This window comes from Elephantulus edwardii, unplaced genomic scaffold (genome assembly GCF_000299155.1).
Source record: "Elephantulus edwardii isolate Elephantulus edwardi_28Jun2011 unplaced genomic scaffold, EleEdw1.0 scaffold00367, whole genome shotgun sequence".
Taxonomy (NCBI): Eukaryota; Metazoa; Chordata; class Mammalia; order Macroscelidea; family Macroscelididae; genus Elephantulus; species Elephantulus edwardii.
Window position 1 is genome coordinate 1,200,194 of NW_006400117.1, and position 13,336 is coordinate 1,213,529.

Here is a 13,336-nt window from a genome sequence, read left to right on the forward strand (position 1 = left end):
ATGCAAGAGGAAAACAGAGGCAGAAGTGAAAGATACGGAAGACATAGACATGGATTGTCCTAAGGCATTTACCTGAGGCCTGAGAACACTCATCCCAGGGCCCCTTGTGGCTGAGAGTGAGGCAGAATGGGAAAGAGGCACTGAGTGGGGCCCCAGCTTGTAACTGTAGGTGGACCCGGAGGTGGTGGTTGTTGTGTAGTGTTGAGTAGGAACTGACCTGAAGCTGACCCTCAAGCGAGGTTGAGAGGCAGTAATTGTACAGGAGGAGGTTGCCCATCCTTCTTTCATGGAGCAGCTGGTGGATTTGAACTTTGTGCCTTTGGGATTGCAGGGCAGCTCGAGGCAGTGCCCCATTTCCCACATGGTAGAAGGCCCAGCTCGCCTCTCAGAAGTTCTTCTGCCCACTCTCTCTGAGCTGTTCAGCGCACATCTGGGGAGCTGGTTTCCTTCTGGGAACCACATTTCTAAGAAATGAAATAGAACTGGACAGAACCGTGAAAGACTCAGAATCAGGCCCTAGGGGAAAACAATGAAGGGTCTGAGCAGTTCAGCACAGACTGCCTCAGATGAACGGCTCCCTTCTGACAGCAAAGGGTGGCGGTGTGAGGGCAAACGAATTGTTCTCTGAACCCCGAAGGGCGTGGCTGCAGCCCAAGATAGAGTTTCTAGAGGGTAGAGTTATTTTTGTTTTGTTTTCTTTTTCTTCTTCTTCTTCTTTTTTTTTTTTTACTACTATCAGACAAAACGTTCTGCAAGTTGAGATGTCCAATGAAGAAATAACATCAGTGGACAGTAAAGTCCCAGACATCGTATTAAAGAAACATGGTGGTGAGAGTGGGAATGGATTCCAAAAGGGGATTCGTGAGTTAAGGATATTGGGGGATCCTCCCCACTTCCTGGGGATTCCAGGATTCTGCGTTCACCACGAGATGTGAGGTTATCCCTGGTATTAATTAGCAAGCACTGCCTAAGAAGGTTATTCAGAACATAAGTGCTTGGCTGCAGCGTGTTGCTGGTACCGCCTGAAGCACTACACATATTGTACATATTATCAGCACGTAGGAGGGGCCTGCGCGACTATCAGAACAGTCAGTTTAATGGGTTATAAACGGTCCTGTTCCCATCTAACATTCTGTTTACACAAAAAAAAGTGTATCTCCCGCTCTCTCTCTCTCTCTCCCCTCCCTATATAAATAAAGCCCACAGAGGCTCCTCACACTCACCACTATGAAGCTAAATACACTGGCCTACAAGCACACGGCCTTCATGGTGCCAGGAAAAACAAGTCCGTGCATGAAAATAACCCACCCTGAGATGTGGCAGGCCAATTTTTCAGGGCTGGGTGGTCCCCTGGTTGCCACACACGAGTTTGGTGGGTGGTGTTCAAGGCCAAAATCCACACTCCAGTCACCCCGAGTCAGGGGGCGAGGAAGGTGCTGGGTGGTGGCCTGTTTCTAAGGAGGCTGAGTTGGTGTTTCTGGAGGCTGAAACTCCCGTGGTTGCCATGGAACTTCCTGTCTATCCAGCCACCACTATCAGCCCAGAACCAGGGCCAGCAGACAGCCAGCTGTAGACCAGCTGTTGATGTGAGGAGAACCAGCAAGCAGGATTCATGATGGTGGAGGAGTGGCCTTCATCTTAAAAGGGGGCCCAGCCCAGACCCCCAGAAAGCAGCAGCTCTTAATGGAAGGTCTCTGGATTCCTTCAGGCAAACCAGGATGGACAGGCTGGACTGTATTTTATCTTGTTTTCATCTGTACCACAGGATCCCCACATATGGAGAAGGCGAAGCTTTTCAGAGCTGGGAGTGGTCAGCTGTCCACAGATGGAGTGAAGCAGAGATTAGATGAGAAAAACCAGAGTCTAAGAGGTGGAAAGCATCATGCCTGAAATCTGTCCTCTGGTAAGTCAGTAATGACAGGATCTAGAAAAAGTTCTTCTCCATCCACCAAGCCCAACTCCACCTGACCCATCTCATGTGTGCCTCTCCCTCAACCACCTTCTCTCTTGCTTTTCTTTAGCTCATGGGCCTCCTTGGATCCACCAGGTCTGCTCCTCCCACAGCATTTATCATTTGTTCCACCTGGATTGTCCCCCTTCTTCTCATGGTAGGTGCCCTGAATCATTACGGCCTCAGCTCAAAAGTTGCCTTGTCAAAACCAACAGACTGGAGGAAAAAAAACATTTGACAATGCCACCTCAGACAAGAGTCACATGACAAAAGTTTACCAACTCCTACAGGGTCTCCAGAAGAAAAGGAATGATAACACAATAACAAAATAGGCAACAAAAGACATGAAAGACTTTTCACAAAGAAATACATTGCCATTGCCAACAAACACATGAAGATATGTCAAAATCATTGGTATTAAGACAGATCATGTGATCAAATGAGAACAACAGTGAAATTCCATCTCATCCCAGTTGTTGTTATATGCCGTCAAGTCGTTTGCGACTCATAGCGACCCTATGTACAACAGCCCTGAAATCTGCTCTATCCTGTGCCAACTTTACTGTTTGTGACACATCTACCCCCATTTATCCTAGTCATTGAATCAATCCATCTCCTCGAGGGTCTTCCCCTCTTGTGCTGTTTCTCCACCCTTCCAAGCATGATGTCCCTCTCCAAGAACTACTCCCTCCTTGTAACATGCCCAAAGTATGTCAGCCAAAGCTTCAGAAACATTGCCTCCAAGGAGCAGCCTGGTCTCACCCTCTCCAGGATGAACCTGTTTGTTCTCCTAGCAGTCCATGGAATATTCAATACTCTTCTCCAACACCACACCTCAAAGGCATCAATTCGCTTTCTATTATCCGTAGTCATTGTCCAGCTTTCTGACACATAGCAAGTAATTGCACAGATTATGACCTGGATCAATCGCACCTTTTTGTCTCCAGAATGACATCATTGCTCTTTAGTACTCTGGATGTATCTCTGACAACAGACTTTCCCAATGCAATTCATCTTTTGCTTTCCTGGCTGCTGGTGCCAAGACTGTTGATTGTGGAACCAACCAAACTAAAGCTGTTAATCTCAATCTCTTCACCATCTATCATGATGCTGCCAATCAGCCCAGTGCTGAGAATTTTTCTTTTCTTGATATTGAGCTTCAATCCATATTGAAGGCTGTAGTCCTCATCCCAGTAGCAGTAGCAAAATCTAACAGGACAGCAAGTAATAAAAGTTGGAGAGGATGTAGAGAGATAGTAACCCTCACACACTACTGGTGGGTTTGTAAAATGGTGCAACCACTCTGGAAGGCAGTTTGGTGTTTCTTAAAAAACTGGACATAGAAATCCCATATAACACAACTATTGCATATATATATATATATATATATATATATATATATATATATATATATATATATATATATATTACCCCCAAAATTAGAAATAAGACATGGACAGAATTATGTACACCTACAATGGGTGACTGGAATGCAAAAGTTGGAAACAGAGGAGAAGGATCAGTAATTTTAAAACATAGACTTGGAGACAGAAATGAAGCTGGAGATAGAATGATAGAATTTTGTACAATCAACTATTTATTCATTGCAAACTGTTGTTGATTGCCATCAAATTGAGCACAACTCATAGCAACCCTATGAACAAAAGACTTGAAGCCTTTCTATAATTATTGTCATTTATCAAAATTCATAGAGTTTCCAGAGGTATATTGTTTAGGAAGTGGATGCTTCCAAATCTGTCTTAAACTGGGGAGCTCCACCAAACACTGTCCACTGTGGATAACGGTTATGGCATTTGACATCCCAGTGGCTCAAGGTTCAGCATAACAGCAAGCCCAGATTACCTCAGTATAGCAATTGACAGAAAAGTGCTGTACCACTTTGAAGAATCTTCCTCCAAAATATAATAACAACTGACTTTTAAGTGCAAAAGCCCTCCACCAGGTCTTGTTGGCTCTAAACAAAAGGCTAGAATTAAAAATAACCAATATATAGATTGAAACTCAAGAAAACAAAGACACTCACCACTGAGCCAAATGGCAGCATCGTGATGGATAGTGAAGAGATTGAGATTGTTCAAAGCTTTAGTTTGTTTGGCTCCACAATCAACACTCCTGGCATCAGCAGCCAGGAAATTAAGAGACATATTGCATTGGGAAAGGCTGCTATTAGAAACCTCTCCAAAGTACTGAAGAGCAATGATGTCAGTCTGGAGACTAAAGCTAGAATGATCCAGACCATAGCGTTTGTAATTACTTGCTATGCATCAGACAGCTGGATAGTGACTAGGGAGGAGAGAAGAAAAACGGATACCTTTGAGCTGTGGTGTTGGAGAAGAGTATTGAATATACCATGGACTGCTAGGAAAACAAACAGGTTCAGCCTGGAAAGGGTTAAACCAGGCCGCTCAACAACATAGCGACCCTTTGTACAACTATTTTGAAGCCAGCCCTGTCCTGAGACAGTCTCTCTAATTCTGACACACCAAACCTCATTGTTCCAGTTACTATATCAGCCTGTTTAATCCCAGGTCTTCCTATCTTGTGCTGTCCCTCCATCCTTCCAAGCATGATGTCCTTCTCCAAGGACATATCTTTACTAGCCATATGCCCAAAGTTTATGAGACAGAGCTTCAAAATCTTAGTCTCCAAGGAGAGACTTGGTTTCACCCTCTCCAACATAAACATACTTGTTTTCTTGGCAGTCCATGGTATGTTCAAGACTCTTCTCCAGCGAATACTTTTTATAAGAAATATAAACACAGGCTATACACATGTATTTCACCTGATGGTATGCATAGGAATCAGACTGATCACCAGATAGATTACATCTGTGGAAAGAATTGCCAAAGAAGCTCAATATCAGCTATGAAAACTAGGCCAGGTGCTGGTTGTGGAACAGACCACCAACTACTCATATATAAGCTAAGAAAAAGTAAATCAAATCCACAGGAACCAAAATTTGATTATTCTACCTAAATTTCAAAATCATCTCAGGAACAGGTTTGAGGCCTTAAACACTAAGGATATCAAGACCATCATCCAGGAAGAATGCAAAAGGTCATTACAAAGACAGAAGAGGAAGAAAAGACCAAAATGGATGTCAGAAAGGACTCTGAATATTACACTAGAACACCAAGAAGCCAAAGCAAAGGGAAGAAATTAAGGAGCTGAACAGAAGATTTCAAAGAGCAGTGCGGGAAGACAAAGTAAAATATTATAATGAAATATGCAAAAAGGTAGAGTCAGAAAATTAAAGGGCCCAAACTCACTCAACATTTCTTAAGCTCCATGGAGTCAAGGATTATGAGGCTTTGGCTGACATACTTTGGATATGTTGCAAGGAGAGACCGGTCCTTGGAGAGGGACGTCATGCTTGGGAGGGTGAAGGGACAGCACAGGAGGGGAAGATCCTCGATGAGATGGATTGACTCAGAGACTAGAGTAATGGAGGTAGGTGTGTCAGAGACAATAAGGTTAGCTCAGGATAGAGAAGGGTTCAGGGCTGTTGTACATAGGGTCACTAAGAGTCACAAGTGACTTGACAGCACACAACAACAACAACAACAACAATATAATGTATATGAATGATTGTATGAAACACAATGTAAATGAAAAATTGTATAGAACACAATGTACATAAATGAAGCACAATGTAAATAAATGCATTATTATATGCACAACAATAAAAAGAAACTGAACATAGTTGCCTTGTCTAAGAGATTCTCTCTGACCATGATATCCACAGTCTGTGTGCTCTGTCTGCACATGTTCCTGTTCATTTACGTGTGTGTGTGAGAGAGAGAAAGAGAGTAAGAGAGAGAGATAGATATATGACTCCTCCAAGAAAGCAGAACCCTGTGGGTGTGCCACACAGATGATCCAATGATGAAAGAGAGAATTTCCTTTTTAATCGCCAACAATTCAGAGTAGGTCAAGACTGTTGTCATGGAGGAATATAGATGCTACATTTTGAGCACCATAAAATTCTCCCTCAGGTGACTCCCATGGTCCCTGGCACCCTGGCCAGCATCCCAAGCGTAATCAGGTTGCTCGATATTCACAGACCAGTCACCTGATGCAGAAATGATAGCAAAGGATTTTTAAGGTCCCTTAAAGAGTAAGTGGGATTTTCTGAGACTAGCCCTTCTTTGTTTTATTCTGCACTTGCAGAAGGAAAGCCCAGGAGACAGAGGGCTGACAGACTGTTCCATCTCCTCTCCCTTTCCCTCCCATAATTGCTTCCCTCCCTTCTTCCTCTCCCATCCTGAGTATTTGTCATTCTCTGCTTGTGGAAAATTGCTTTTTACCTTTGAAAACCAAGAACTGTTGCTAACCAAGACATCCTGAAAGGCCTTTTGTTTTGGTGTTGTGTTGTGGTGGTTTTTTGTGTGTGTTTTTTTTTTTCCAACAAGAGGTGTTTAGAGATAGAAAACAGTATTGATTACTATCCTCAGTAGCAGCTTCAGTGAAATTCCATTTCCTAAGCGTTTACGGTCAGTCTGTGAGGCAGGTACTGCGCCAGACAGCACTGCAGTACGGCAGAGGTTCCTGCCTTTAAGGTGCTCTCAGACCCATGAGGGAAAGACTGCCTTTGACTCAGCAAATGCTTTAGGAAGCCCCTAATAAACGTGGGGCACTCTGGTGGCCTAGTGGGTAAGGAGATGTTCTGCTGACCCAAAAGTAGGTGGTTCGAATTCACCAGCTGCTTTTCAGGAGAAAGATGCACAATCTTCTTTTATGTGGTTTACAGACTCTGAAAACCCACAGGAGGGTCAGCTATGAATCAATACCCAATATAGTAAACAAAGTCTTGCCCTGCCTTCAAGATGCACACCTCCATGTAGAAAAAAAAGTGACTGGCAATTCCAATGTTCAGTTTAAATTCTGTGACATGACAAATGCACCACCACACATAAAGCATAGGTGGGAGTCAGGTGCCAAGAGGGACTGGCAGGGGTGGTGTGTGATGGACAGGGTCTTGGCAGGATGACAGCACGTGCAGAGGTGGAGAGAGCTTGTGTCCAAAGACCCTGTGGCTGGAGAAGAGAACCAGCAAGGACAGCGTGGATGGGACAGCAGAGGTGGGCAGGGACAGCGTGGACATGGACAGGTCCACAGTGGCAAAAAGGACAGCTTTGGGGGGGAGGGTAAGGAAGAGCTAAGAGAACCTGAGCCCTCTATTGCCAGAAAACCAGAGACTATAAAGTAACAGTGGGAGATGAGGGTGGAAATGCGCATTCAGATAGTCTGGATTTAAATCACATAAGCTGTGGGGAGCCCAAAAACAGCTGCCTAGGCCTGAGGGGGAGGCTGCAAGAGATTGGGGGCTTTTCCCACGCTGAGTGTACAATGGTAATACAGCAGCACAGTAATGGGGTGGGAGGGCAGTGCTGACCCCAAATGCAGTGAAACAACATGCTCTTCCTGCTCTTCCCAATACCAACAGGTGAAGCCCCCAGTTCAAATACCCTCTTGGAGCTCATCCCCAGATCCTCCCCTACACCATGCCCACTGCTTCACTGCTCAGTACCAGAGCTGCTGTGTGAAAGGGGAAGAGCTGAAGAAGATGGCAGTTCTGGGATTCACGGCTGAGGGGTCAGAACGCTCATCCTGAAGGCAGATGCACATCAGCTAACTCCATACCCAGACCCTGCCCAGCCTTCCTCCATCTCACACACACAATCACATATACGCATTCTCTGCATATCTCTACACATATTCACACACAACACACATACACCACCTTCACACATCCACAAGTGACACACACACAACCACACAGCACACTTATCCTTGCTCAAACACACTCATACAACTCATTGTCACTCATACACCCTCACGCAGGCTCTCAAACACTCATACACACACGTTCAAAAATGCTCACAGAGGGAGCTCTGGAGGCCTAGTGGCAAGAAGCTGCACTGCAATCCCAGAGGCGCATGGTTCGAATCCACCAGATGCTCTGTCGGAGAAGGAGGAACAATCTCCTCCTGTACCAGTCAGATCCGATTTGACAGTACACACAAAAAAATTAATAAAATAAAAATTTAAAAATAATAATAATTTTAAAAATGCTCACAGATTTATTCACATATGCTTATAATACACTTAAACCCACACTCACTCCCATCCACTCACATTTGACTCATAACGTTCCCACATTCCAATTCATACACACTAACAGTATAATGTCCACACACACTCACGTGTACACACACATGCTCACATATTCAAACAAAGTCATTCCCATACACACTTGTACACACTCACTCCCACGCACTCATTCACACATGCTTACACGCGCACGCACACACACATTCTAACTTACCCCTGTTCACCTACCTGCTCACTCACTCACAGTCCAGAGTTGCCCATTTGCTATTTTCTCTGAAATTCCAGTGCCCAGTTGGAAATTATCTGGGGGAACAGAGTCCTGGTGGGAAGTCTCTTATGACTCATAATTTGGGGAAGGAGGGGACCCTTGGGCTATGGAACTGTCAATTGATCCTCAGGTATTTTTTTTCTCTAAGAAAATGTATCCCTTGCACCAAACAGCAGATTTCAAAACCTGTGGTCGCTTGGTGAGCAGGGAGACCTGGGCCTGCGTGGTAAGAGGCAGCAGGAGGAAGCTTGAGTTCCAGTCTAGGCTCTGCCCTGGGTTGGTCTGTTCCTCTGGGGCCTCATTTTCCCCATCTGTAGAGAAGGCAGTCAGTGCGGCTGGCTCCCATGGCCCACAATCTCTGACTTTCTCTCACTCGATGTCCTGGGAGACATGCCAGAAGCACCTTCTGCAACTGGCCCTCTTGCCCAACCGGCCCTCTTGCCCTGGAGCCAGGCCCTTCCACCAGGCCTGTCTGGGCCCATTGGTCTGTTACGACTATGATGAAAGTCAGGAGAGGGCAGGATAGCTGCAAACCCGCTGCTCACTGGCACGCCTGGTGGGAGAAGGCATCAATCTCCCATCCGTGCTGCTACCTGAGTCAGATAAGAGGGGTTGGGGGGCATCCATCCCGTAATGGGTCTGACTGCGTCCACCTCCATAACCCTTGCTAACTGGGAATTGAGCAACTTCCAGACTAGACACATGCCCGATGCCAAGTCCCCGACTCGCTTTGTGATCTGAGGAAGGTAGGAAATCCTGGGGCAGACAGGCCAGCATTCTAGCGTCCACAGCACCTGGCCTGGCTGAGCTGCTAGGAGGGGAATTCAGGGCCTCAAGAGCTAGTCTTTCCTTTCCAGTGACTGGTGGAATTCAGTCTCAATAGGGCTGAGGAAGACTGGGAACAAGTGAAGGGGAGCAAGTCACCCAGTCAGAGAAGTAAACCACTGTCATCTAGTGGATTTCAACCCACACAAAGTAGGAGAGCCCATGTAATGCCCTGTAGGGCAGCCTCATGGGCTTTAAACACAGAGGCAGACTGCCATCTCTTTCCACTCCTAAATGACTCCAAAAAATACCCCTCAAAACCTATTGCGATTGAGTCAGAACCAGCGTACAGTTGAGCCTCCCTCCAGCGGGTTCCTGAGGCTGTAAATCACACAGGAGGAGCTTGCCCATCTTTCTGCCGCTAGGCCACTGGCGGATTTGAACTAACAGGAGAATCCCCACCTTTGGGTTAGCAGTGCAACTCCCTAAGGACTACGTCACAACTGGTGGGTTTATCTGGTCAGTCTTTTGGTTTAACTGCAATTCCATCAAGGCTTCAATCAGAAAAATAAAAGAGGGTGAAAGTCAAGAAGGAGAAGTTAGTGAAAATCTAAATTGGATGAAGGGAAATGCAATACACAATAAGGGTTTGATTGCTCCTGTTGTTGTTAGGTGCCATTGAGATGACGAGGACCACAGTAGGCCTATGAACAACAGATCTGAACTCTGTCCTTTCCTGTGCCCTCCTCAACATCTCCAACACACGTGAGCCCATTTCAGCATTCACTGTGCTACCAGCTGAATAGCTGATTGTCGTCTTCCTCTCTTTCGTTGACCCTCCACTTTTCCAAGCATGATGTCCTTCTCCAAGGCATAGCCTCTCCTAGCAACAAGCCCAAAGTATGTGAGATGACGTTTCTGGGAGCTGGTCAGTGAACAAAGATGACAGCAGAAGAATCGATGCCTTTGAGCTGTGTGTCAGAGAAAGTTCTGCATATCCCACAGACAAAAGAACAAGCAGATATGTATTGGAAGGGTGGATTAGACATTGTAATTAATTCATGTATGCAGAACAGATCATCCGAGATGATGGGCTGTACGAGGAGGAATGTGGCATCAGGATTGGTGGAAGAGTCAACAGTAAACTACGTTATGCAGATAGCACAACCCTGCTTGCTGAAACTGAGGAGGACCTGAAGCACTTGCTGCAGAAGGTCAAGGACTGCAGTCTTCAATATGGATTGAAGCTCAACATCAAGAAAACAAAGATTCTCACCACTGGGCAATTGGCAGCATCAGTATGGATGGTGAAGAGATTAAGATAGTTAACAGTTTTAGTTTACTTGGTTCCACAGTCAACACTCTTGGTAATAGCAGCCAGGAAATCAAGAGATGAATTGCATTGAAAAGTCAGCTGTGAGGGACCTCTCAAGAGTACTGAAGAGCAATGAAATCAGGCTGAAGACTAAGATGCCCCTGATCCAGGCTATCATCTTCACAATTACGTGCTATGCATCGGAGAGTTGTACAGTGAATAGGGATGATAGAAAGAAAATTGATGCCTTTGAGCTGTGGTGCTGGAGAAGAGTGTTGAATATACCATGGACTGCTAGGAGAACAAACAGGTTTGTCCTGGAGAAAGTGAAGCTGGAATGCTCCTTGGAGTCAAGGATTATGAAACTTTGTCTGACATACTTTGGGCATGTTGCAAGGAGGGACTGGTCCTTGGAGAGGGACATCATGTTTGGCAGAGTGGAGGGACAGCGAAGGAGAGGAAGACTTTCAATGAGATGGATAGATTCTGTGCCTGGAGTGGTGGGAAAAACTGTGTTGAGACGGCGAGGTTGGCACAGGACAGAATGGCGTTTAGGGCTGTTGTACATAGGGTCACTATGAGTCACAAGTGACTCGATGGCACATAACAACAACAAAAACCAATGGTAATTAATGTTAAAACAAAATGGCTATGGAAAGTCAATGCAACTTGTAAACCCTCATTGGAATAAAATGAATGAATAAATTATTTAAAAAAATAATAAAGCCAGTGAGGTTTCCATGACTTGTACAAATGGTTAATAAAACATTCTTCTATCTCTTTGTTGTTGTCTATGTTCCAAACACTCTTGGTACCAGCAGTTAGGAAATCAAAAGACAAATTGCCTTGGGAAAATCTGCTGTCAGGGACCTCTCCGGAGTACTGAAGAACAATGATGTCTGTCTGGAGAAGAAGGTGTGACTGATCCAGGCTATGATCTTCGCAATTACTTGCTATTCATCAGTAAGCTGGACAATGACTTGGGATGATAAAAGGAGAAGTGATGCTTTTGAATTGTGACACTGGAGAAGAGTATTGAACATACCATAGACAAACATGTTCTTCCTGGAGAGGGTGAAACCAGGCTGTTCTTCGGAGGAAGGATTCTGAAGCTCCATCTGATATATTTTGTGCATGTTACAGTCCTTGGAGAGGGACATTATGCTTGCAAGGTTGGAAGGATGGCACAAGAGAAGAAGACCCTGAATGAGATAGATTGACTCAGTGACTAGGTTAGTGGGAGTAGGTATGTCAGAGACAATGAGGTTGACAGAGCAGGGTTCCAAGCTGTTGGGCATAGGGTTGTTATGAATCGCAAGCGACTTGACAGCACAAAGCAATAACAACAACAATGCTCCAAAAGCCTGGAGTCTTGAGTCTAGCCAGATGCGCCTCAGAAGAAAAGCCTGGCCATCTACTTCCCAAAATAACCACCCACCAAGAGCCTTCTGGAACAAAGTTCAACTCTGATGATGGAGTCATCCATGACTCAGGAGTTGGCTTGACCTGCAATGAGGGTTCTTTGAAGTCAAGAAACATTAAGCCTTGGGCTCCCACCCACAGTCTCCAACCTTTTCCACCAATCTCCCTAAGCCTTCTACGGCTCCCTTCCCCCTGTTTCCCCAGGCTCCTCCCAGCTTCCCTGGTCTCCCCCAATCCTGATCAACTGAGCTATAACAGGACAGTCTCTGGTTAAGCATCAGAATCACACACCAGCCAGGGATTTGGTTTTCCTTCCTCACAACATCCCTCATAGCTCTTTGGGGAGAGGAAGAGAGGACAAAGCAGGCCCAGCCCAGAAAGGCAGACTCAGAATGCTTCCTGGCACCCTACACAGCACCCAAAGCACTCCAGTCTAACCAGAGTGAGAGAAATAGGACCTGGGGGGTCTGCAGGGCTGCTGACCACAGGACAAAGCAGGCTGGTAACAGCCTCTTTTTGGCTCCAACTGATTCCCTTGAAAACAAATCTCTGCTCCTCACTCCTTTCTTCCAGCTGGCTGACAAGAGTCGGAGTTGCTGGCTTAGATCCTTTTTGACTTCTTACCTCTTCCCTTTGTCTTTTCTACTGCTTGAAAAAAAAAATAAATACTTTTTTAAGCAAAGCATTTGACAAGGCCCTTCTCCCTCTTAAAGTTTCAAAACAGTGGTGCTCCCACTCAGATGGTAATGAGACCAGGTGTTTGCAAAGCACTTTCCTGTGTAAAAATACTTGTGCAGATCTTTGCAACAGCCACAAACAGCAGGCAAGGCAGGTGGTATCCCCAGCCCTCCTGGAGGGGCTTAGGCAGCCCAGACACCAGAAGGGCCTTACCCTCAGGACACACAGCTAATCAGTTAAAAACCTCTGGACCCTGATTCTGCCAAGAAATAGCCCAAGACCAGCTGTTCCACCGCTGCTCTCAATCCACCATTCCCAATGGGAAGGAAGTCCATCTTTCCCTGAGCCTCCTTCACCTTTGTGGCCTCACATTTGGGAAAACTGTGAAGTGTGGGATATCTTCAGAGCTGAGGCATCTGTCTTATTCCCATGGAGACAGCAAATCTTTTCCCCTCCAAAAGGGAAAGGAAATGCCTGGAGTGACATTTGTTGAATATCTAATGCGTGTTCAAACCAAAAGCTAAAAACCAAACTTACTGCTCTTACGGCTGTCAAGTTGATTCTGACTTGTAGCAACGCTCCGTCAGGTTTCTGAGGCTGTAAATCTTAGCAGAAGACTGTCCATCTTTCTCCCATGGACATGGCTAGTGGATTAGAACTGTAGACAATTCGGTTAGGAGCGCAACACTTAGCCTAATATACCGCCACTCCTTTAATGAGTCCTCAGGTACACTGTAAACATTATCACATTTTAAGCATTGCAGCAAACTTGCCGTTATTATATGTCATTGAGTCGATTGCT